General features: G+C 45.2%; 1 protein-coding gene across 1 annotated transcript in view; it reads right to left on the bottom strand.

Annotated features, from left to right (window-relative positions):
- The window catches only part of KISS1R (KISS1 receptor), a 431,843-nt gene that overhangs the window by 248,686 nt on the left and 156,788 nt on the right, over positions 1-26,369 (bottom strand).

Raw genomic sequence — 26,369 nt, forward strand, 5'->3', positions numbered from 1 at the left:
ACTTTTATGGACAGGCAATAAAATATACAAAACCGAAGCCAAAATGGTTTTTATTGGAAAGAATGTTAAGAAACATTCTTTCCAGGATAATGACTTGTATAAAAGGTAAAAAAAATAAGAGGGAAAAAAAAATTCTCCTTCACACTATGGGCTATGTTTACAAGTAGTGTTTCTGTATGTTCACATTCCTTTCAATGGTGAAAAAACAATTACCAGTAAATGTAATTTTAGCATTTTAATACCTTATCTGGCCATGTGGTGTTGGAGACATGAACAGACACATCCTCTTTAATTTATGAAGGAGGGACTCTGAAAGTCCTATTTTTTTTTCAGGGCCATCAGGCGGCCCTCACTATTATCAGAGGGCCATTCGGCAGCTCTAACTGAAAGCATCTTTGGAGGGCCAGCATCCAGCTATGCTTTGCATAGCCATATATTGCTACTGCAATATAATGTATCCATCTGAGGTGGTTAAATTTTCTTTTTCGTATGTATTCTGTAAAGTTTGAAACTTGGAGTACCAGAAGGCGGCCTTCACAATTTATAGAGTGCCAGCAGGTGGCCTCCACTATTTTTAGACAGACAGCAGGTGTTTTGTGGACAAATGAGACCAAAATAGAGCTATTTTTCTTAAAGCGCATCATTCAACTGTTTTCTGTAAATGGAATGAGGCCTACAAATAAAGGCACTGTGTGCCTTGACTGTGTGCAAGTCATAAGGAAATGTGAAGATTCACAAATTATTTTGCTTCGCAATGTAGTGTCCAGTATTAGAAAGCTGGGTTTGCATCCTAGGTCATGGGTCTTCCAGCAGGACAATGACCCCAAACATACTCCAAGAAGCACCAAGAAATTGATAGATAAAGCACTGGAGAGTTTTGAAGTGGTAATTCCAGCTCCAGTAGCGTAAAGTCTCCCACCACTACCTCTTACATACAGATGCTACAGAGAAACTGCAAATGGATACATTAAATCAGTTCATTTTGCCTGTTTTGATGAATTTCAGAGTACAGATCACTGTAAAAATTATAAATCTGTCAATGAGTTTTTGGAAAAAAGCAATCAAGTTATAGACAGTGTAAGATGTATTTGACCAAAATGAAGACTCATTTCCACAACATGATACCTAGCACCTGTCTCTATGCTAAATGCAGCTAACAGCAGTAAGGAATAGAATATAATTTTTTTTCTTTTTTAGGTTGCAGCAGCTTGGCTATAAGGCAATAATCCCTGATTAGATGCCTGCAATAGGCTATCCCTTGTGCAATAACTTACCATATACGAATTGCAGATAAGAGTGGTAATATAGTAATATTGTAGAAAATATAATAGATTTGAATGGGCCCTGAAAAATGTTTATTTTTTTATGTAAGTAGCAGCGCCAAGGACTGTTTTTTCATCAACCCTGTTGGGGAATATAGTGGCACATTTTGCATTTACTCAGCCTGATATGGAGGACACCAGGATCTTCTGAACTTACTGTACAAAGTCTCCTGTCCCGCCTGTGAAATCCTGTATGCAGTGTGAGAACTCCGTATGTGACAACCAACTGACTGCCCACAACAAGGCACTGGATTAATACTAATAGAACCCACTTCTCTTTTGGTTTCCAAAAATGTTCCCTCAACTAGAAGGTGGAGCCTCAGAAAAGCTTTTCTTTCACACTAACAAGCAGTGGGTCTCCTAGACTGGTAGTGCATATGCTTTAAGTGCAAGGGATGCCAAAAATTAGAAGGAGATGCTCCAATACCCCTTTGAAGAGACGTAGTGGAGGGCCTCAGAAAACATTTTTCTCCCATTATTAAGGAGTGGGTATTCTAGACTGGAAATGTGCATGCACTAAGTGCATGGGCTGGAAAACATTTACCCCTGGGGGGGTTTACATATCTATAAAAGAAGGTTAGAGGTAGGCCTCTAAAAATTATTTATGTGGGCATCATAAACACCATTAAAAACTTTATAGCGAGGGTAGCATGATCACCCTGTTGATAGAGTGGTGGAGGAGGAGAAGGAGAAGTAGGAGGATGACACAAAAAAGACGAAGTCCTGAAGCATATACCCATGTTTGGGTGGGAAGGGGTGCATGAGAATAGACCAGAAAAAAAAAATACTGCATTTGAGTTTATGTTCCACTGCTATCATCCGGTGGTGTTGAGAAGTCTGGCCCAATCCAGCCCTTGTTCATTTTGATAAGAGTCAGCCTGTCAGCATTTTCAGTTGACAGGCGGATCAGTTATAATACCTCCGGCGGCACTAAAAACCCGCTCTGACAAAAAGCTAGCAGCAGGCCAGGACCTCCAAGGCGTAGAGAGACAGTTCATGCCACATGTCTAGCTTGGATACCCAAGGAATTACAGAGGTCCACAACCTTCCCCTCCTTGTCTGAATACCCCGCTCACCAGGGCCTGGGCATTTGGAGGGTCTGAGAACACTGTTCCAAACTTTTGATAGTGTTCCCCTGCCTCTGCTGCATCTGGTATGTGTGTCTCCCTTGTGTCTACTCCTTGGTTGTCCAATGCCACTAGCATAAACAGATGGAAATTTTTTTAATAATTCTTCAACTAGGGCCGTCTAGTACTGCAACATTTTAGTAGAGCTCTCCGCCTCGGGAAGGAGAGATGGAAAGATTTCCTTGTAGCGTGGGTCTAGAAGGGTGACCATCCAATAATTAGTGTTGGCCAAAATGTGTACAATGCGAGGGTAACGGGAAAGTCAAACATAAAGTCAGCCATGTTTGCCAAACTGCCAACAGCAAAGACTTCCCTGTCCCCACCAAGAAGCGATGGTCCATCTCCTCATCCTCAGGCCATCCACTCTGAACAGACAGGATGAAGGTGGTGTGGGTAGTACCATCTGTAGCGCAGGCAACAACCTTCTGTTCCCCCTACTCCTCCTCATCACCCAATCCACATTGAGAAGATGAGATGAGGCTGGGCTGTGCAGCATCACCCTGTATAGTTTCTTGCTCCATCTCAACTTGCTTTGCCTGCAAATCTTTCTCTATAATTATGATCAGCTAGCATTTCAGTAGACAGAGAAGCGAATTGGTTAAGCTGGTTATGGCATCATCACCGCTCACCATCTTGGTCAAGTCCTCAAAGTTTTGGAGAACGGCACAGATGTCACACTTACATGCAGTGTCGTACTGAGGTGTCTGGGGCCCACAGGAGGAATTGACCCTAGGGGCCCACCCTACACATATATATCTTACATAGTCTCCTTTATCATGTATATTGCCTCCCCTTATTACACAGTGCCCTCTCTTGTTATGTACAGCACCGTCCCTTATATATCTGATAATATAGGGCCCTATTTTTTATTACATACCATCCTCTCTTGTTAGATATATAATACAATGACAGCTGATGGAGCATGGGAAAGCTTCTTTTCTGATGGAGGAACTGATGGACTGGTATTCCAGTCAGATGCTGCCTCACCAGCTCCTCCATCAGCAGTCATTTTATATCTAACAAGAGAAGACTATGTAGTAAAAGAGGGCGCTGTGACTGAGAAAAATAACAAGAATATTCTATGCAAGGGACAGCACCGTACATAACAGCAGAGTAAGCTATATAATAAGAGACAGCACCATATATAACTAGAGAGGATGTTACGTAATAAGGGAGGGTGTTATACATAATAAAAGATGAAACTATGTAACTAAAGATGGCGCTATATTTAATAAATTCCTGTATCTGTGTGCAGTGTCGATGTGCTGCCCGCTTTTACAGACGCATTGAGTATGTCCTATTCTGATCCTCAAAATTGGATCAAAACAGGACGCTCTCTGACCCTCATGGATCTCATTCTCAGATCAATGATTTTCACGGATGTGTGAATGGACCCAGAAAACTCTACAAGTCCATGTGTCGTTCAATAAAAAATTTGGCAGCACACGGATATTCCAAACAAATGTGAGAATGCAGCCTAAGGGATTTTCAGATAACATTATCACTCCAAGTCACACAGTGCAGATACAGAATAAAATTTACATCCAGGTACTTACAGCTGATGACTCATCTGATTATAGTCGGTTTCTGCTGCTTCTTCTCCATCTGGTCAGACCTTCAAGGTGACATGTCCCAGCCACGACTCATCTTGTCACGATGATCACCGCAGCCCTAAAATAACAAGGTCACATATTGTTACATATGTTCTCCCCATTCCCATCATTGTCCTCTCCCCCCACCTCCATCTTTGCTCTCCCCTACCTCCTCCATCATTGCTCACCCCATCCCTATCATTGCTCACCCCATCCCCATCATTGCTCTCCCCCACCTCCTTCATCATTGCTCTCTCCCACCCCCATCATTTCTCTCCCCATTCCCATCATTGCTCTCCCCATCCCCATCATTGCTCTCCCCACCTCCTCCATCATTGCCCTCCCCCACCTCCATCATTGCTCTCCCCCACCTCCACCATTGCTCTCTCCACCTACATCAATGCTCTCCCCATCCCCATCATTGCTCTCCCCCACCTCCATCATTGCTTTCCCCCACCTCCATAATTTCTCTCCCAATTCTCATCATTGCTCTCCCCACCTCCATCATTGCTCTCCCCATCCCCATCATTGCTCTCCCCCACCTCCATCATTGCTCCCAAATCCCCATCATTGCTCTCCCCATCCTCATCATTGTTCTCTCCCCATCCCCATCAATGCTCTCCCCATCCCCAGCATCGCTGCATGCTGACGTCCATCAAGCCACGCCTGTCTGTGTCAGGAAGGAAGCGCCGAGCAGGAAGCAGAGGACAGATCCCTCAGCTCCACTGCCTGCCATTTTCCTCCTGTCAGCAGCAGAGCTGGAGGGATCGCTCCCTGCCCACCACACACGATGAGGGTAATCTCGCCATGGGCCCTCCGGAGCCTCAGGCTCCGAGAAGCAGGCCAGATTGCCCTTATTATTAGCCACCCTACAAGGGCCCCCCTGCACCTCTGGGTCCCGATGCAGGTGCAACAGCGGTATGTACGCCCCTGCGTCAGCCGCCGGCCACTGCAAGTGAATGTGCGTCCTCAGAAAAAAGCGAGCCCCCTATGCGTCCTGCTCAGGGGCCCGCCGAGGACCCGGGCCCACCGCAGAATTCTCTGGTGTCCCAGTGCCCCAGTCCGACCCTGCTTACATGCCAACTCATCAGCAATTGTGTGCTGAGGCTGACCGGAATACCGACGGGCATGTTGGAGCTGGTATTCAACTACTGCCCTCTGCAGCTCACAAAGCCTTGCCAACATATGCAATGTTAAGTTCCAACACATGGTGACTAGAGATGGGCGAACATGTTCAAAAAACCCTCGCCAATTTCAAATTCAGCACGAACGTTGCACATTCGGATTCGTGTTCGGTAACCCGAGCGTTTTTACTTAAAAATCAGCTAAATTCGGTAAAAGTGCAGGAAATGATCGAGTTTCCTCTACAATATTTTTATCACTTTGGCTAGGAGAGTGGTGCTGTATGATGAGCGGTGGGGACGTGTTTGATGAGGGTAGGGGCTGGAGAGAGGTCAGAGGAGTGGCGTACTGGTAATCTAATGTGTGCAGATTGCGGCAAGACAATCAAGGCGCAAGAAACTTCCACAAAGACACAAGAGCTAGTGCCATTGGCTGTTGAAGTCACATGTCCCTCTCCATATAAAGAGCGGACATGTTGTTTTAGCGCCATTTTGTCAGTATAACAGCTCAAAGAGGATGATTCTGACGCTAATCCTGGATACTGAGAGATTTTAGATAGATAGCTAGGCAGTTGCTTTTAAGTCAGATAGTTTAGATAGATAGGGTCCTGTGTGGCCGTGAAATCGACCTTCCAGAACATCAATATTTTTTGCTATTAGTGAGGTCCAGACAGAGACAGCAGGACATATTTCATCATAGAACTCTGTTGTGCACTGCTTCTATTGTGCTCCATGCACCTTTGAAAATCTAATTTTTTCTGTTACTACCGTGATACATACAGCAGGTCACATCTCAGCTTGAAATTTTTTGGCGCATATATTCTACTGTATGCAGAGGTCATCCACAGTAAAAAAAAAACAAATTTTTTCTGTTATTAACTTGATACAGCAAGCCACATCTCAGCTTGAAATTTTTGGGTGCTGATATTTTGTTCCATACAGGGGTTGACATGATAAAAATCTAATTTTTCTGCTACTACAGTGCTAAAGAACCTAGGCCACATTTCAGCTTTTAATTATTTTGTGCTAGTATTGTGCTACAGCCAGGAGTCCAAATTTCAGAATCTAAATTGCTTGTGCTATTAGCGTGGTCCTTAAACCATGCCACATTTAAGCATTGGACAGGGCTTGGAACAGTATTTCTAGCTTAAACTTTGATCAGTAACTGGTGGATGAGCTACAGGTGTAGGCCTGGTGCTCTGAGAGCTCTGCCAAATTCAAGCAACACACATGAAGGAGACCCAACTTGGAGACCAAACCTTTCCAATATTTATGGGCAGATACCACTAAAGTGGCATCAATTTCTATTTATTTATTTATTTTACTCACTTATATAGCGCCAATTATTCCACAGCGCTTTACAGACATTATCAATTTCCCCATAGTAGAAATAGTATAATGGGGATCTGACACCCCTTCCACTACAGGCAATCCACCAGATGGAGACCCAACTTGGAGTCTCCACGTTTCGAAACACTTTTGGTAACATCAGCAGCACTAGCAACAACAGGCACGGAAGCCACGATAAAGGTGTCACAGACTGCAATTACACAAGATCAATGCAGCACACTAAAAACTACACCATCACCGAGTCTTCCCGGTCTGCTGCGACTGGGGTGCAAAAGTCATTGAAGATCCACAACTTGTTCATTTTGATGAAAGTTAGGCAGTCTACACTTTCAGGGGACAGCCAGATGTGCTTATCTATGAACACACCAGCAGAACTGAAGATACTTTCTGAGAGAACGCTGGCTGCCACCCATGACAAAACTTCTAAAGCGTGATAGGCGAGCTCAAGCCACTCTTCAATTTCAGTGGAGACAGCCATAGCTCAAACTCGGCATGGATAGCCATCCACAACTCTTGATCTGTATGACTACGATCTCCAAGGCATATTAATTTAAACACTGCCTGATTGCGGTGAGCCCTGACTCTCTGCAATGTTGGAAAGCATATCTCATTGAGGCAGAGGTTGAGGGTGCAGGTAGAGGGTCTTGAGAATTTGGAGGAGGCAGAAGCAGTGGAGGAAGTGTTAGATACAGAGGTTTGTCCCACAAGCCTTGGGGATTCCAGGACTTGGTGTCTAATGATTTAGTTCTCCATCCCCTGGTGTGTAGTGGTTTACTTCTCCAACCCTAGCTGTTTAGTAGTTTATTTTTCCATCTAGTGGGTAGTGGTTTAGTTTTCCATCCCCAAGCGCCCTGCAAGCCTTGGAGATTCCAAGACTTGTGGAGCAGCCCAGTCCCCGCCTGCCCCCACAGACACCAGAGTCACCGAGTACCCAGTCAGTGAGTTGTAATGCCCCAGGCCATGCTTGCTTGTCCAGGTGTCAGTGTTGAAATGCACCCTGTCAGGCATAGATTTTTTTCAAGGAACAGGTGATGTTGTCTGTGACATGCTGGTGTAGCACAGGCACATCATTCTTAGAGAAGTAATTGCGACTGGGCAACTGGTACTGGGGGACTGTGATGTCCATCAGCTTTCAGAAACCGACTGTATCCACCAGGTGGGAAGGCAGAATTTCTGTGGCCAACAGATTGGAGATGGTGAAGTTAAAGCTCTTTGCTTTGGCATGTGTAGGAGGTATGGTAGAGTTGCTCACTCTGCTGCACTCAGAGGTAGATACGGAACACTGTTACTTTTAATTTCGGGTTGGTTTATTAAGACATGTCCATAAAGTAAATACAGCCCACTCGGCATAATGGCAAAACAAAATAAAAGAAGATGCAGCACAGTCTGTATATCTGGCCACTCAGGGTTAACCACACACGGTTCAGATTTTAGCTCAACATATTCAAGCTCCTCTCTGGAGCAAGCCTCTCCAGATACTGAACCACACCTGAGTCCCAAGGCTGGCTATTTAAAGCCCAGACAACTCCCTGGGGTGGAGATATGGTGAATGGCCTCCCGCCCGCAGTTTAGCCATTCACCTATAAAACATGCACTTTTAAATATGGCTGCTTAACCCTCTCTGCACCTATTATGCAGGAGAAGACTTCCATGCTTCACATCACTGAAGCTAACAGCCTCAGTGAAACATATCTCCCCTCCAGTATTCTGCCAGTGACTTTGTCACAGAGGAAACAATCTTTTACGTGACCACAACTTCGCGATTGAGGGCTGGCTGCTGTGCTGAGAGAGGGTGGAACACGACAAGCTGATGGACTATGAGAGGTTCAGGAGGAGAGGTTATGGTAGATTGAGAAAGATGGGGTGTGCTTGGTGTCTGGGATCAGTCAAAAACTGCAGGCATGTCCACTTCCATAACAGCTGATGGGCTCTCAACCTGAATGTAGCAGGTAAACAAGTGGAGGTTCTGTGGCCATAGACCTGTGTTAGAACACTTGCCACAGTGCTGGAGGAGCAAGAAGCAGAAGATGTGGTTGATGGGGCGGCCGGTGGTTGCCGAGGTCCGCTGGTCTGCATTTTAGCACAGTGAGATTCCCAGATTAACGCATGTTGATCGCGCATGTGACTGTTCATGCATGTAGTAGTCAAATTATTGCATTTTATTAGTCTACTCTCTTGTTTTTAACAAGGTTGGCAAATAACATCAGTTGTGTCATTTTTTGAGGTCTCCAAAAAGATTCCGGCTAGACAACTCTTTCCACCCCTGAGAACTGCAAACCCGCGAATGCTGCTGGCCACTTCCAGAGTTGTGACTAAAGTTGCAGTGCTTGTCATGGTTGCATCACTCTATGTCTGTGCAGGAAGCCGCAATGTAACCTCCTCGCCTTCCTCCGCCTCCACCTCCTCGGCTGAGCTACTCAGCTGTGTGCCTCTGGGTTCACACCAAGTGGGATCTACAACCACATTGACATCCTCACTGTTTTACTCACCCTGAGAGTCACCCTCCTCCTCTTCCTGCCCTGACAGCACATTACAGTCCTTGTGTGCCTCAATTATCTGAGTCTCATCATGATCATTTACACCCCCAGGGGTTAACGTCTGGTGACGAGAGTTTGGATTCTGCTTGGACCCTACTTTGTCTGGCCCCGTATCAAACTGAAAAAAATTGTGGGCATCGCTGCACATGCTTTACTCCTCTTGAGTCTGTGAATCTTTGGATCAGACCTATGATGCCCCGGAATAGAATGTGTTAACAGCTCTGCATATTCGCCCATCTGTGGTTCTCCAGAGTCAGTTGGGGGGAAACTAGGGTAATTGGGGTGCCACATCAGAGGACTGTACTGTGTGTGATGTTGAGGTGGAGGAAGAGGAGCAGAGGCCACTTGATGCAACACTTGCCACCTACTGGAGCACATGCTCTTTCTGGCCGTCATCTACAAGGCGTACCGCTGTGTGGCTGCCAAAGAAAGGGAGTGGAGTAGCCTGTCCAGTAACAGAAGCTGTCAGTTGTATTTGGATAGGACGTGACGGTGTTGGTTCACTAGTAGTGTTGAGTGAGCGTGTTCGTTTAACCCTTTAAATGAGCATGCTCAGGTACACCCAGCCTATTCCCACTTCCACCACAACCTTGCTTTTTCCCACTCATGTTTCTCAGATAGTGTGGTAGGAGAACGCTATTAGCAACAAAAAAATAGATTTTTTTTCTCTGCACACAGCTGAATTTCAGCGCCACTAAATGATAAGGTGAGATATGGCTTGCTATATCACGTTAGCAACTGAAAAAATTATTTTTGTGTACTCAGCACACAGCTGAATTTCAGCGGCACTAAATCTCAAAGTGAGATATGGCTTGCTGTATCACGTTAGCAACCAAAAAATGTTGTTTATATTTTACTCTGCAACAGCTCTGCACACAGCTGAATTTCAGTGGCACTAAATGATAAGGTGAGATATGGCTTGCTGTATCACATTAGCAACTGAAAAAAAATAGTCTTTTTTAGTTTTTTTTTTTACTCTGCACACAGCTGAATTCCAGCAGCACTAAATGACAAGGTGAGATATGGTGTGCTGAATCACGTTAGCAACTAAAAAAAATAGGTTTTTTTACTCAGCACACAGCTGAATTTCAGCGGCACTAAATGACAAGGTGACATATGGCGTGCTGAATCACATTAGCAACCGAAAAAAATTTCCTGCACTTTTACTGACTTTTTACCAGATTTTGCAGTTTTTAAGAAACAATGCTCGTGTGTCCGATCACGAATCTGAATATGTGCCATATTCGTGCCAAATTTGAAATTGGCGATCGTTTTTCGAACATATTCACTAATCTCTAGCAATAATAGTATAGGAGACCCACTCCTTAATAGTAGAAAATACATTTTTAACTGAGGCCCTCCACTACGTCTCTTCAAATTGGTATTTGAGTGCGTCCTAATTTTTGGCAGCCCTTGAACTTGCTGCATACGCAATAACAGTATAGGAGACCCACTCCATAATAATGTGAAGGCCAATTCAAATAGATTATATTTTCTACAATATTACCTCTCTTATCTGAAATTCGTTTATGGGTGAGCTATTGCAGTATAGATAGCGTATTACACCAATCCAGCCAAGTATTATTGCTTTATACTGCGCACTGCTGGTGATGCAGAAAAAAAAAACATTCTATTCCCTATTGATACCGCTGTTAGCTGCATTTACAATAGGGACAGGTGCTAGGTGGTATCATCAGCTGGAGAAAAGTGTTCATTCTGGTCGCATACATCTCTTCCACAGTCTATTACTTGATTGATTGTTTTCCATGCACTCATTGACTGATTCATAATTTTTATGTGTACTCAGAAATTAATCAATGTTGTCAGAAATTTATCATAGTTGACAGAAATGAATCGAAGTTGGTAGACATTTTTCATATTTGACAGAAATTAATCAAAGTTTAAAAAATTTACTGATTTCATGTGTCCATTTGCAGTTTCTCTGTAGCGTCTAAATGTAAGATTTAGTGGTGGGAGACTTGAAGCTACTGGAATTACCACTACAGAACTCTCCATGCTTTATTTTCATCCATTTCTTGGTGTTTCTTGAAGTATGTTTGGGGTAATTGTCCTGCTAGAATATCCATGATGCAAACACAGCTTTGACACTGAGCACTACATTGCAACCCAAAATCCTTTGGGAATCTTCCCATTTCATGATGTGTTGCACATAGTCGAGGCAGCAAAACAACCCCTAAATATCTTTGAACCTCCACCATATGTGACTGTAAGTACTGTGTTCTTTTATTTGTAGGCCTCATTCTAATTACAGTAAACAGTTGTATGATGTGCTTTACCAAAAAGCTCTATCTTGGTCTCATCTGTCCTCAAGATGCCTGCTGACCCTCTAAAAATAGTGGCAGCCGCAGGCTGGCACGCAATAAAATTTGAGGGCCGCCTGATGGACATCAAAATTTCAAACTTTACAGAACATATACGAAAAAGAAAATGTGACTACCTCAGATGGCTACCTTATGTTGCAGTAGCAATATGCAGCTATGAAAAGCATAGCTGGTTGATGACCCTCTAAAAATAGTGAGGGCTGACTGCTGGACCTTTAACAATAGTAAGGGCCGCCTGATGGCCCTGTAGAAATAGGCTTTGTGACTTTCAGATTCCCTTCTTCATAAATGAAACAGGATGTGTCTGATCATGTCTCACACACCACATGGCCAGATAAGTTAGTTAAATGTTCAAATTACATTTACTAGTGAATGTATTTTTCACCGTTGAAAGCAATGCGAAAGTGCAAAAATGCATTAAAAACATTACATGTGAACATAGCCCAAGGTGTGGAGGAGCATTTTTTTTGTTATTTATTTGGCCTTATATACAAGTCATGACCCTGCAAAGAATGTTTCTTAACATTTCTTCCAGGAAAATCCATTTTAGCTTCATTTTTGTATGTTTTATTATCAGTCCATAAAAGTGCTCTGACAGCATTGTTCACAAATATGTTATTGGTCAGTGACTAAGTGTGAATAGGTTTGAACATCCAACTGGCAGACTTTAAATGGAGTATAATATTTGGCACATTGCCAAAAATGTCAGGATTATTGCTGCAGTAATATTTGACCACCTGAGATGATGGACAAGTTTCTCTGATTCCACAATACAGCAATGCTATTAAAATCAACCAAATCTGGCTGTATTCTGCTAACAAGCAAATGGAGCAGTAAAAATGGTGTATTTTATTGATTTTCACCAAAATTATCAGGATTAAGAGCAAAAAGATTATTAGTAGTGATGAGCGAGTATGTTCTGTTAACCCTTTCGCCGAGTATGTTCGGGCGAGCACCGAGTAGTTACAGCTGCTCGGTGTTATGTTTGAATCACTCCCGTGAGGAATGTCTATTTCTTACACATTCCTCTCATGTAATAAAGCTGTCAAACAGTTGCAAATCATGCACACGGGAGTGATTCAAACATATCACCGAGCAGCTGTAAATTCTCGAAGCTCGGCCCAAGCAGACTCGGCGAAAGGGTTAACAGAACATACTCGCTCATCACTAATTATTAGTAATTAGATATGAGTAACAGCAGCAGAAAGAATGTGCAATTGACCCTATGCTGCTGTATACGCTCTCCACAAACTTTGCCTGCCTAACTATTGCTATCACCAGGATTAATATTCAGTAGAATTAGTCCTTATAAGGACTGTTAGTGTAGATTTGTAATGCTGTGAAATACATCACTAAAACAACCACCAATTCTCTTCCTCGCTTAGCAGCACCTCTCCCTGCTCTGCCTGTTTCCAGGGTACACTGTGACGAGCATAGAGTCCCGGGTCTTATATAGACCCGATGACGCTATGCGGCCAGCCAATCACTGTAATGCCACAACCAATATGGCTACGGCATTACAGTAACTGGTTAATTGGCTGTCTAAACTGTGCCAAAAATGCCGGACGGGGACCCAAGCTCCCGCACAAGCATTCCAAAAAAAACTCTTCGAGCACCGAGCATTTCGAGCACTGTGATGTTCGGGTGAGTACCAAATAGTGGCGAGCATGCTCCCTCATCACTAGAGCTCAGCAGTAGATTTGAAGAAGTGGAGACTTGGATTCATTAGATTGGATTGGATTCTGCTGAGCAGCAGAACTGGAGTGTAGATCTGGCTGTAGCAAACCGGAGTACTGAAGTCTTCAAGTAGTCTTAAGTAGATTTGAGCAGTAGAACTGAAGTCGATGATGTGCATGTGCAGGAACTTGCATGTAGCATAGTTGAGCGGTGAAGCATAACTAGCACAACCCCTGGCAAAAATTATGGAATCACCGGGCTCGGAGGATGTTCATTCAGTTGTTTAATGTTGTTGAAAAAAAGCAGATCACAGACATGGCACAAAACTAAAGTCATTTCAAATGGCAAATTTATGGCTTTAAGAAACACTAAAAGAAATCAAGATAAAAAATGTGGTAATCAGTAAGGGTAATTTTTTTCAGACCAAGCAGAGGGAAAAAATTATGGAATCACCCTGTAAATTTTCATTTCCAAAACTAACACCTGCATCAAATTAGATCTGCTCGTTAGTCTGCATCTAAAAAGGAGTGATCACACCTTGGAGAGCTGTTGCACCAAGTGGACTGACATGAATCATGGCTCCAACACGAGAGATGTCAATTGAAACAAAGGAGAGGATTATCAAACTCTTAAAAGAAGGCAAATCATCACGCAATGTTGCAAAAGATGTTGGTTGTTCACAGTCAGCTGTGTCTAAAATCTGGACCAAATACAAACAACATGGGAAGGTTGTTAAAGGCAAACATACTGGTAGACCAAGGAAGACATCAAAGCGTCAAGACCGGAAACTTAAAGCAATATGTCTCCAAAACAGGAAATGCACAACAAAACAAATGTGGAACGAATGGGAGGAAACTGGAGTCAATGTCTGTGACTGAACTGTAAGAAACCACCTAAAGGAAATGGGATTTGCATACAGAAAAGCTAAACAAAAACCATCATTAACACCTAAACAGAAAAAAACAAGGTTACAATGGGCTAAGGAAAAGCAATCGTGGACTGTGGATGACTGGATGAAAGTCATATTCAGTGATGAATCGCGAATCTGCATTGGCCAAGGTGTTGATGCTGGAACTTTTGTTTGGTGCCGTTCCAATGAGATTTATAAAGATGACTGCATGACGAGAACATGCAAATTTCCACAGTCATTGATGACATGGGGCTGCATGTCAGGTAAAGGCACTGGGGAGATGTCTGTCATTACGTCTTCAATAAATGCCCAAGTTTACATTGATATTTTAGACAGTTTTCTTATCCCATCAATTGAAAGGATGTTTGGGGATGATGACATCATTTTTCAAGATGATAATGCATCCTGCCGTAGAGCAAAAACTGGGTAAACATTCCTTGAAAGAAGACACATAAGGTCAATGTCATGGCCTGCAAATAGTCCGGATCTCAATCCAATTGAAAATCTTTGGTGGAAGTTGAAGAAAATGGTCCATGACAATGCTCCAATGATCAGCCCCAGTGAACTTACCACCCTGGGAACATTCTTGCGAATGTTCCCAGGGTCAGGTAAGCATCAGCTGATCGGTCACGTGACCGATCAGCTGATGGGCACGCAACTATCAGCTGATTGCTGACGTCAGTGCAGGTCCTGGAAGCACAGTATACTGTGCTTCCAGGACCCGGTCCCCGCAGTGTACCCCGCTGGGCTGAAGACATCACCGTCAGGGACCAGGAGGACACCGGGGGCCGCCGGACAGGTGAGTATAGAGGTTTTTTTTTTTTTTTTTACTTTTTTTTTTACCGTGGGCACGCGGGCTGGGAAGAGCAGACTACTGCTCCTCCCATCCACACCACTCTCGCTGTTATCAGCCAGATTGGCGGTCGGATGAGAGGAGTAATAGCCTCCTCTCCCGACCCAGGTACCACCCACAGCGCGTTTCATTGCTGCATTTCATTGAAATATTGAAATGCAGCAAATCCGCAGGTATAGATATTATACCTGCGGGTTTGCTGCGATTCAATGCAAGTCAGTGGGCATGAATTAGCGACAAACAATGGTAATGCTGCAGTTTTTGCCGCAATGGTAATCCAGAGCTGAAATTTCCGCATCATGTGCACAGTACATCTGGATTACCATTGCTATACATGGCAGACCTATTAACAAGCAGTTTTAATGTTTTTCCGCACTCATTAAACCCGCATCATGTGCACATACCCATATTGTTATTTCTAGGAGAATATTTAGTAAAGCATTTTGAAAAATTTGGAGAGTTTACAGGTCCTCAATAATGAATTATTTAAATAGTAGCTCCACACGAGATGGTGTTCATTATTTCAGCTTTCTTTGATTTGACTATTTTTGCTTAGCTTTTATTCCAAGGAGGAAGGCAATTATTATTTTATTTTGTACAGAACTTTTGTTGAATAGTTACTCTAACCTCCGTACTTTCTCTCTACATTCTATATTTATACTTCAGTTTACACCAGTTTAAATCCTTAATCAGACTTAATTGTAATGAGCAAAACAAAAGTAAGTGATATAGAAACCCAATAGTGATTTGTTCCATTAGTTTAGGAGAACATTATAAATACAAAGGCCTCGATTCATCAGAATATTTTCACCAGGAATTAGTAAAACACTTTAATAAGTTGAAAAACTTGTGCACAACTCGAGGTGGTGCAAAGGTTTTTAGTCTTTTGGTGTATTCACACCAGTTTCACCCAACTCCACCAAAATGGATAGAGTTATGAATGGATTGGGGAGAAAAAGGGGCGTGACGCCATAACTAGTCTAATCCATGATAATGTCCCTGACTGGAGTAAGAGTTTTGGTGAGGGCACATGGAGGCACATACAAATTTCCAGATGCACCAGAATCATTAAGAAGCACCTCTTAATGAATCAGATGCACCAGAGGTATAGCTAGGGTTTTGGTTCGGGGGGGGCGAAACTTCTGAGTGGGCCCCTAACCAGGTAACCCTGATTACAAAAATAGTGGCGCACCCAGATAGTGGATGTAGGAAAACCTCAGCAGATGACAGCGCTGTTACTGAAAATAATCTCTATACAAAGACCAGCACTGCTATTACTGCCATACGGTGACATATTGCTAGATACCAGTCCTGCAGTTATATATAGTAACTTACATCTGACGTTCTTTCTGATTAAATTGCTCACTTTTCCCATCTTTTCCATCTGGCTCAGACCGACACGACGACTTCTCCATCCAGGACTCAGTCTCAGGTCTGCAGAGATCACAACAAAGACACATTTGACTCCTTACATTTCAGGCCCCGTTCCCATCTATTCCCAAACTGCACAAACTCCTCTTCCTGCTGATACCCCAATACTGAGCCTCTGTTGCTGTATGTGTCCATATTACTGCACCTTCTGTGTGCTCTCAAGATGGTAAAACAACCCTCTAGAATATAGTAATACAGTGTGCAAGTGCCCTAGAAAACAGTGCCCACATTTTGCCCCCTAGAAAGTAATAATGCCCTCTGTGTGCCCCTCTGACAGTCACAATAACCTGAGTTCCCCTATAACAATAAGTGCCCACTTAACATTTAATAATGTCCTGAGTCTCCCCCCATGTACAGCTCCCCTATACACAGTAAGATGCTCTACTATACACAGTATAATGCCCCCTCACTGTATAGTACCCAACACACAGTATACTGACCCCTTAGTAGCCTCCAAACTGATGTCTCCAACACTGTATGATGAACCCCACACTGTGCAAAGACCCCACATTATCTCCCACACTGTATGATCGCCCCCACACTGTGAAAATACCCCACATTATCTCCCACACTGTATGATGGCCCCTACACTGTGCAAAGACCCCACATTATCTCCCACACTGTATAACGGCCCCCACACTGCACAAAGACCCCACATTATCTCCCACATTGTATGATGGCCCCCACAGTATACAAAGACCCCACATTATCTCCCACACTGTATGATGGCCTCGACAATATACAAAGACCCCACATAATCTCCCACACTGTATGACCCTGACTGTAATCCCTACACTGTATAAATAGTCCTCAATATAGTATAATGCACTCCCCATAGGCAGAGTCTGTAGGATAATCCCCCCTATAGGCAGTCTGTAGCATAATCCTCCCACCCCCCATAGACAGTCTGTAGCATAATCCCCCCACCCCCCTATAGGCAGTCTGTAGCATAATCCCCCACCCCCCATAGGCAGTCTGTACCATAAACCCCCCATCCCCCATAGGCAGTCTGAAGCATAATCCCCCCACCCCCATAGGCAGTCTGTAGAATAATCCCCCCACCCCCTCATAGGCAGTCTGTAGCAACATTTCCCCACCCTCCATAGACAGTCTGTAGCATAATCCCCCCACCCCCCATAGGCAGTCTGTAGCATAATCCCCCCACCCCTCATTGACAGCCTGTAGCATAATCCCCCCACCCCCCATAGGCAGTCCGTAGCATAATCCCCCCCGCCCCCATAGGCAGTCTGTAGCATAATCCCCCCACCCCCGATAGGCAGTCTGTAGAATAATCCCCCCACCCCCTTATAGGCAGTCTGTAGCATAATCCCCCCACCCCTCATAGGCAGTCTGTAGCATAATCCCCCCACCCTTCATAGGCAGTCTGTAGCATAATCCCCCCACCCCTCATAGGCAGTCTGTAGCATAATCCCCCACCCCCCATAGGCAGTCTGTAGCATAATCCCCCCACCCCCCATAGGCAGTCTGTAGAATAATCCCTCCACCCCTCTATAGGCAGTCTGTAGCATAATCCCCTCACCCCCATAGGCAGTCTGTAACATAATCCCCCCACCCCTATAGGCAGTCGGTAGCATAATCCCCCCCATAAGAAAAAATAAATAAGCACAATACTCACCTCTCTATCCTCCTGGTTCCCCCGCTGCTCTGAGCGCCTGGCCCGTACACATATCAGCACAGCGGGCCGGGCGCCAAGTGATGGCGTCAGTGACGTCAGACACAGAGGACGCTATGGGGACTGATGGGTGAGGGAGCTACGCTCCCTCTCCCATCACTGAGCTCGCGGTTGCGGTGAATGGTGGGGGGGCCCGATGCTGGTACCGGGGGCCCCCCTCCTGCCCAAGGGCCCCATAGCGGCCGCCAGGCAGTGCATGGACATTGAGTCTCCCTGCTCTGCCCGGAGTGTAACTGTACCGGCGTGCTGCTCACGCCACTATAGTTACAATAGTGTAGCTCCAGGTGGGCCCCCTCAGAACGCGGGGCCCGGGGCGACCGCACCCTCTGCCACCCGGTAGCTACGTTACTGAGATGCACACTAGTGATGGGCGAGCATTAAATTGCTTGGGTGCTCGATGCTCGGGTCGAGCAAATTGGGATGCCCGGGTGCTCGACCCGAGCAACGATCCCAATGTAAGTCTATGGGAAACTCTAGCATTTTTCAGGCGGCTCCACCTGGCGGTCTGCAGAGGGCCTAAAAATTGCCCAAATTGATGGGATCAGTGCTCAAATGACATGGGAAAAGCATGGGGAAGACCCCTGGAAGCATTTCTGACTCCCAGGTCACTGCTGTCAACAACATTGTCAGAGGTATTACGCCACATTTACGGACTCACAATAAAACATACAAAAACAAAACCAAAATGGATTTTCCTGTGAAATATGTTAAGGAACATCCTTTCCAGGGTAATGACTTGTATATAAGGCAAAATAAATAACCAAAAACAAAAATACTCCTCCACACCTTGCGCTATGTTCACACGTAGCGTTTTTGATGCGTTTTTGCACGTTTGCATTGCTTTCAACCATGACAAATGCATTCACAGGGAAATAGGGCCATCAGGTGGCCTTTACTATTCTTAAAGGGCCAGCAGACGGCCCTCGCTATTCTAAGAGAGCCATCAGCTGGCTATGCTCTGTTGTTCCCATTACTAAAGATTGGGTCTCCTATACTGTTATTGCGTATGCAGTGAGTGGCAGGTCTGCCCAAAATTTGGACGCACCCCAATACCCCTTTGAAAATTTGGATGCACCCCAATACCCTTTTGAAGAGACTTAGGAGGGCCTCCTGAAAACAATGTTACCATTATTAATAATAATAATGTTCCCATTATTAGGAAGTGGGTCTCCCATACTGTTTGCCTATGCAGTGAATGCAAGGGCTGCCAAAAATTTGGACCTACTCCAATGCCCCTTGGAAGAGACGTAGAGGAGGGCCTCCTGAAAAAAAATGTCCCCATTATTAGGAAGTGGGTCTCCCATTGTGTTTGCCTATGCAGGGAATGCAAGGGTTGACAAAAATTTGGAGGCACTCCAATGCCCCTTGGAAGAGACGTGGAGGTCAGAGGGCGTCCTGAAAACAATGTTCCTATTATTAGGAAGTGGGTTTCCCATAGTGTTGGCCTATGCAGTGAATGCAAGGGCTGCCAAAAATTGGGAGGCACTCCAATGCCCCTTAGAAAAGACGTAGAGGGCCTCATGAAAAAAGGTTCCCATTATTAGGAAGTGGGTCTCCCATAGTGTTGGCCTATGCAGTGAATGCAAGGGCTGCCAAAAATTGCTTCCTCATTGTCACCCAATCCACGTTGGGATGAGATGAGGCTAGGCTGTGTGTAATCACCCTGTATGGTTCCTTGCTCCATCTCATCGTGCTCCGCCAGCAATGCATCCTCTTTGATTGTGAGCAGAGAGCGTTTCAGAAGACAGAAAAGCGAGATTGTGATGCTAATTATTGCATCATCGCCACTCACCATCTTGCTGGAGTCCTCAAACTTTTGGAGGATGGTACAAATGTCTGACATCCATGTACACTCCTGAGGTCTTATGTGTGGAGTCTGAGCTGAATACCAACGGCCTTGTTGATGCTGGTACTCAACAACTGCTCTCTTCTGCTCACAAATCCTTCCCAACATCTGCAGTGTAGAGTTCCAAAGCGTGGGGACATCACACACCAGTCGGTGAGCCAGAAGCTGCAAACGCTGCTGAAGCACGGCAAGGGCGGCGGAAGCTGTAGCTGACTTTCTAAAATGGGCACACAGGCAGCGTACTTTGACAAGCGGATCCGGCAGCTCCGGGTAGCTTTTGAGAAACCGCTGAACCATGAGGTTAAGCACATGGGCCAGGCATGGTACATGTGTGAGCTCGCCTCACCTCAGAGCCGCCACCAGGTTCCGGCCATTGTCACACAAGACCATGCCTGGCTGTAGGTTCAGCGGTGTCAGCCACAGATCTGCCTGCTCTTTCAGAGCTGTCCACAACTCTTCGGCATTGTGCAGCTTGTCACCTAAGCATATTAGCTTCAGCAAAGCCTGTTGCCGCTTGGCCGAAGCAGTGCTGCAGTGCTTCCAGCTTGTGACTGATGTGGTCATTTCGGAGATGGAGGCTGAAGAGGAGGAGGAGGCTGAGGAGGATGAGGTGCAGAAGCTGTAGTAGGGGCAACCCTGATTGACCTAGGGCCCGCTATCCTCGGCGTCGGGAGGATGTGTTCCATCCCAAGGTCTGACTGGGTCCTGGCTTCCACTATGTTAACCCAGTGTGCCGTCAGTGAGATGTACCGTCCCTGCCCACAAGCACTTGTCCACGTGTCCGTGGTTAGGTGGACTTTCCCAGTAATTGCATTGTTGAGGGCACGGCTAATGTTCTGGGACACGTGCTTGTGTGATGTGGGGACGGCACACCGGGAGAAATAGTGGCGGCTGGGGACCGAGTACCGAGGGACGGCCGCCGCCATCAGGTTGCAGAAAACTTCCATCTTCATGAGCCTAAAAGGCAACATTTCGAGCGCAAGCAGTTGCAAAATGTGGGAATTTAGTAGTGTGGCCTGTGGGTCCTTGGCTGAGTATTTGCGCTTGCATTCTAAGGACTGGGGTATGGACAATTGAATGCTGTGCTGGGACAAGGACGTGCTTGCTGATGGTGTTAGTTGAGAGTGTGCAACGACAGGTGCAGGGCAGGAGGCATCTTCGCATGCACTATGGACAGGGGATTGGATTGCACGCACAACAGCGGAAGAAACAGTGGTGTCACCCGCAGACACTGTTCCTGGACCCTGGGGTTCGGCCCACAAAGTCGGGTGCTTTGCTGCCATGTGCCTGATCATGCTGGTGGTGGTCAGGCTGGTAATTTTGGTACCCCTGTTGATGCTGGCCTGGCAGGTGGTGGAAATGGCCTTTTTGGGGTTATCGGCAGAGTCTTTAAAATACAACCAGACACGGGAAGACCTAACAGTTGTACTGGCAACTTCCTTCGTATTGGTGTTACAGGGAGAGGTTGCCTGCCTTTTGTCTGCGGCGACCACACTGCTTCTTCCTGCCTGTTGGGGTGCTCTGCCTACCTCCCCTTGTGTGCTGCTGTCCTCGCTCTGCATGTACTCTTGCCAGGTTGGGTCAGTTACTATATCATCCACCACCTCGTCTTCCACTTCCGCACCCTGGTCGTCCTCCTGACTTTCTCCCAATTGTGTCTCATCATCGTCCACCTCTTGTGACACTTTCCCACCGTTGCCTTCATATTACCGTGGCTGCTCAAATATTTGGGGCATCGCTACATGCAATCTCCTCTTGCCCCCCTTCAAGTGGGCCAGGGGAGAGGCCTAAGTCTTTAAATGGAAAAGTGAACTGCTCTTCGCAGTGTACAAGTGTGGGATCAGTTGTCTCTGGGCACTCAGCATGGAGGGAGGAAGGAGGATCAGGGTGAGGAATATGCGGTCCAGACTCACGTCTACTGAGACTTGACCGTGTGGAAGAAAAGGTGGAGGTGGTGGTGACTAAGTCACTGGAAGCATTATCTGCTATCCAACTAATAACCTTTTCACACTGCTCTGTGTTCAATAGTCGTGTTCTGCGGTCCCCTATTAATTGGGACAGGAAGGTTGAGCGAGAAGATGTGGGTGTTTGTTGTGGCACAATTTCAGCTTGCCCACGGCCTCGGCCTCTGCATGCACCATCACCATCACGTCCTGTTCCCCATCCCATGGGTTGTAGTGAATATTCATGGTCTTTAATAACGAGCAAAAGTGACCGGCGGCCACAGCAGGAGCCGCATTGCGGGTACAGTGTGGGCGCTATTAAGGTGAGTGAATGGTCACTGGTCCCCACGCACACAGTCCCAGCGTGGGGAGCAGTGACTATTCCGGCACAGCATCTCAAAGTGTGAGGGCGTATGGCAGTTACGACATGCGCGGCTCACACAGTGAGATCCCTGTCGGCAGAAGAGCGGGACGCAGCGCTGGAGGAGAGAGGAGGTGAGCATAATTCTTTATTTTTTTGTGTGCAGCGTAATGGGAATCAGGGGGTGCCAAGCATACCTGGATGGAGGGGTGCCAAGCATACCAGGAAGAGGGATGTGGGGGGCCATACATACCAGGATGAGGGATGAAGGGTGCCATACATATCAGGAAGAGGGATGAAAGGTGCCATACATACCAGGAAGAGGGATGAGGGTGCCATACATACCAGGAAGAGGGATGAGGGGTGTCATACATACCAGGATGAGGGATACCATATATACCAGGAAGAGGGATGAGGGGGGCCATACATACCAGGATGAGGGATGAAGGGGGGCCATACATACCAGGCTGAGGGATGAAGGGTGCCATACATACCAGGAAGAGAGGTGCCATACATACCAGGAAGAGGAATGAAAGGGGCCATACATACCAGGATGAAGGATGAAAGGTGCCATACATACCAGGTTGAGGGATGAAGGGTGCCATATGTACCAGGATGGGGATGAGGGGGGGCCATACATACCAGGATGGGGATGAGGGATGCCATGCATACCAGGATGGGGATTAGGGGTGCCATGCATATCAGGAAGGAGGGGGCCATATATACCAGGATGGAGGATATTAACAGAATTGGGGGACATTAGCCCTAAAACAGTGTCAGCAGCAGACCTCCTCCCCCTTAACAGGGCATCATGATGACCACATTTTTCGCTTGCATATTTTTTCTATTTTCCTCCTCTAAAACCTAGGTGCGTCTTATAATCCAGTGCGTCTTATAGTCTGAAAAATACAGTACTTCTTTATACCTGACTTCCATGTTCACTTAGGGTGCTTTCACATTGCGTTATTGTACTCCATCTAATGTATATGTTAGAAATCAGTATAAACGTAGGCAAACGTATAATTAAACGCATCCATAGACTTTCATTAATTGAACGGATATGTTAGGAAGCATACATTTGGTGAATATACGTTTTTTTAAATGCACATTAAAACGTATACTACTACGTTTTTCTGTCCTTTCCAAAAAACGCATAGTAGACGTCAACTTTTTTTTACATTATAGTCTATTGTAAACGTATTGTAATGTAATGCCATTCGATTCAACATATTTTTAGTATACGTTTCATTGACTTTCACAGACCTTGGCAATATAAACAAAGACATGTGACCTCTCATGTGATGGACCAATGTGACCGGAAGTGTTCAGTCACCCATATCTTCAAGCTTCCTCCATAATGTATGTATTTATATACGTGTGTGTGAGCTGCCCCCCTTGTCTGTGTGTGTCTGTGAGCTGCCCCTCCTCGTCTGCGTGTGTGTGAGTTGCCCCCTCGTCTGTGTATGTGTGAGCTGCCCCCCTTCGTCTGTGTGTGTGTGTCTGTGAGCTGCCCCCCTGTCATCTGTGTGTGTCTGAGCTGCCCCCCCTCGTTTGTGTGTGTTTGTCTGTGAGCTGCCCCCCTCGTCTGTGTGTGTTTGTCTGTGAGCTGCCCCCCTCGTCTGTGTGTGTCTGAGCTGACCCCCTCCTCTGTGTGTGTGTGTGTGTGTGTGTGTCTGTGAGCTGCCCCCTCCTCTGTGTGTGTGTGTGTGTGTATCTCTGTATATATATATTTATGTGTATGTATGTATATATACATACAGTACAGACCAAAAGTTTGGACACACCTTCTCATTTAAAGATTTTTCTGTATTTTCATGACTATGAAAATTGTACATTCACACTGAAGGCATCAAAACTATGAATTAACACATGTGGAATTATATACTTAACAAAAAAGTGTGAAACAACTGAAAATATGTCTTATATTCTAGGTTCTTCAAAGTAGCCACCTTTTGCTTTGATGACTGCTTTGCACACTCTTGGCATTCTCTTGATGAGCTTCAAGAGGTAGTCACTGGAAATGGTCTTCCAACAACCTTGAAGGAGTTCCCAGAGATGCTTAGCACTTGTTGACTCTTTTGCCTTCACTCTGCGGTCCAGCTCACCCCAAACCATCTCGATTGGGTTCAGGTCTGGTGACTGTGGAGGCCAGGTCATCTGGCGTAGCACCCCATCACTCTCCTTCTTGGTCAAATAGCCCTTACACAGCCTGGAGGTGTGATTGGGGTCATTGTCCTGTTGAAAAATAAATGATGGTCCAACTAAACGCAAACCGGATGGAATAGCATGCCGCTGCAAGATGCTGTGGTAGCCATGCTGGTTCAGAATGTCTTCAATTTTGAATAAATCCCCAACAGTGTCACCAGCAAAGCACCCCCACACCATCACACCTCCTCCTCCATGCTTCACGGTGGGAATCAGGCATGTAGAGTCCATCCGTTCACCTTTTCTGCGTCGCACAAAGACCCGGTGGTTGGAACCAAAGATCTCAAATTTGGACTCATCAGACCAAAACACAGATTTCCACTGGTCTAATGTCCATTCCTTGTGTTCTTTAGCCCAAACAAGTCTCTTCTGCTTGTTGCCTGTCCTTAGCAGTGGTTTCCTAGCAGCTATTTTACCATGAAGGCCTGCTGCACAAAGTCTCCTCTTAACAGTTGTTGTAGAGATGTGTCTGCTGCTAGAACTCTGTGTGGCATTGACCTGGTCTCTAATCTGAGCTGCTGTTAACCTGCGATTTCTGAGGCTGGAGACTCGGATAAACTTATCCTCAGAAGCAGAGGTGACTCTTGGTATTCCTTTCCTGGGGTGGTCCCCGTGTGAGCCAGTTTCTTTGTAGCGCTTGATGGTTTTTGCAACTACACTTGGGGACACTTTCAACGTTTGCCCAATTTTTCGGACTGGCTGACCTTCATTTCTTAAAGCAATGATGGTCACTCGTTTTTCTTTACTTAGCTACTTTTTTCTTGCCATAATACAAATTCTAACAGTCTATTCAGTAGGACTATCAGCTGTGTATCCACCTGACTTCTGCACAACACAACTGATGGTCCCAACCCCATTTATAAGGCAAGAGATCCCACTTATTAAACCTGACAGGGCACACCTGTGAAGTGAAAACCATTTCCGGTGACTACCTCTTGAAGCTCATCAAGAGAATGCCAAGAGTGTGCAAAGCAGTCATCAAAGCAAAAGGTGGCTACTTTGAAGAACCTAGAATATAAGACATATTTTCAGTTGTTTCACACTTTTTTGTTAAGGCTATGTGCCCACGTTGCAGAAATGAAGCAGAAAATTTCTGCTTCATTTCTGCATGTCCTCTCCCGGAAAAACGCATGCGGAATTCCACACGCGTTTATCATGCGTTTTTAGCACGTTTTCGACATGCGGAATTGCCTTGCATTTTTTATTGCATTGCAAAGGCAATTCCGCTTGCGGAAACGCAAAATTAATTGACATGCTGCGGATTTTTGCGCGCATCAAACACGCTGCGGAAAAATCCGCAGCATGGGCATAGAACTTGCGGATTCCCCTTGGGGACCATGGGGGGCGGATTACCTAGCGTTTCACAAGCATTTACGCTGCGGAAATTCCGCAGCATATACGCTTGTAAAACGCTACGTGGGCACATACCCTAAGTATATAATTCCTTATGTGTTAATTCATAGTTTTGATGTCTTCAGTGTGAATGTACAATTTTCATAGTCATGAAAATACAGAAATATCTTTAAATGAGAAGGTGTGTCCAAACTTTTGGTCTGTACTGTACATACATACATTCATACAACTGTATGTGTGCATATATGTACAGACATAGAGATGAAACAGACAGAACATTGGGGTATTGCAGCTGCTGCTTTGTCAAACATTGTTTAAATATCTATTATTATATGTAGGGCACATATATAAATATAATCATAGCACAGGTAAATATTTTGACACATCCAATTGAGATATTTATTTTTACTTCAATACGTATTGTAAAAACCCCTTTTAATTAATAAAACATATTTTTATCACAGATGTCGTCCAGTGTTCACTCTACAGAGAGCAGTGGCTCAAATGTTACGTATCATCCTACGGTAAAAATTCTCAACTAAAGACGTTTCTGTCTGTTTTATGTCAGAAATGTAGTTAGACAATGTGCAGTGCTTTGATATCCAAATACCTGATAGACTGTTAATTCTTTCAAAGGACATATGTCAGTAGGATCAACCCTCCATCTATATGGTTAATCAGCTCATAGAAAGTTGAATTAAATAAT

The sequence above is a fragment of the Phyllobates terribilis genome, unplaced genomic scaffold, assembly GCF_046119375.1.
Source record: "Phyllobates terribilis strain yellow unplaced genomic scaffold, ASM4611937v1 Scaffold_1__5_contigs__length_1240528914, whole genome shotgun sequence".
Lineage (NCBI taxonomy): Eukaryota > Metazoa > Chordata > Amphibia > Anura > Dendrobatidae > Phyllobates > Phyllobates terribilis.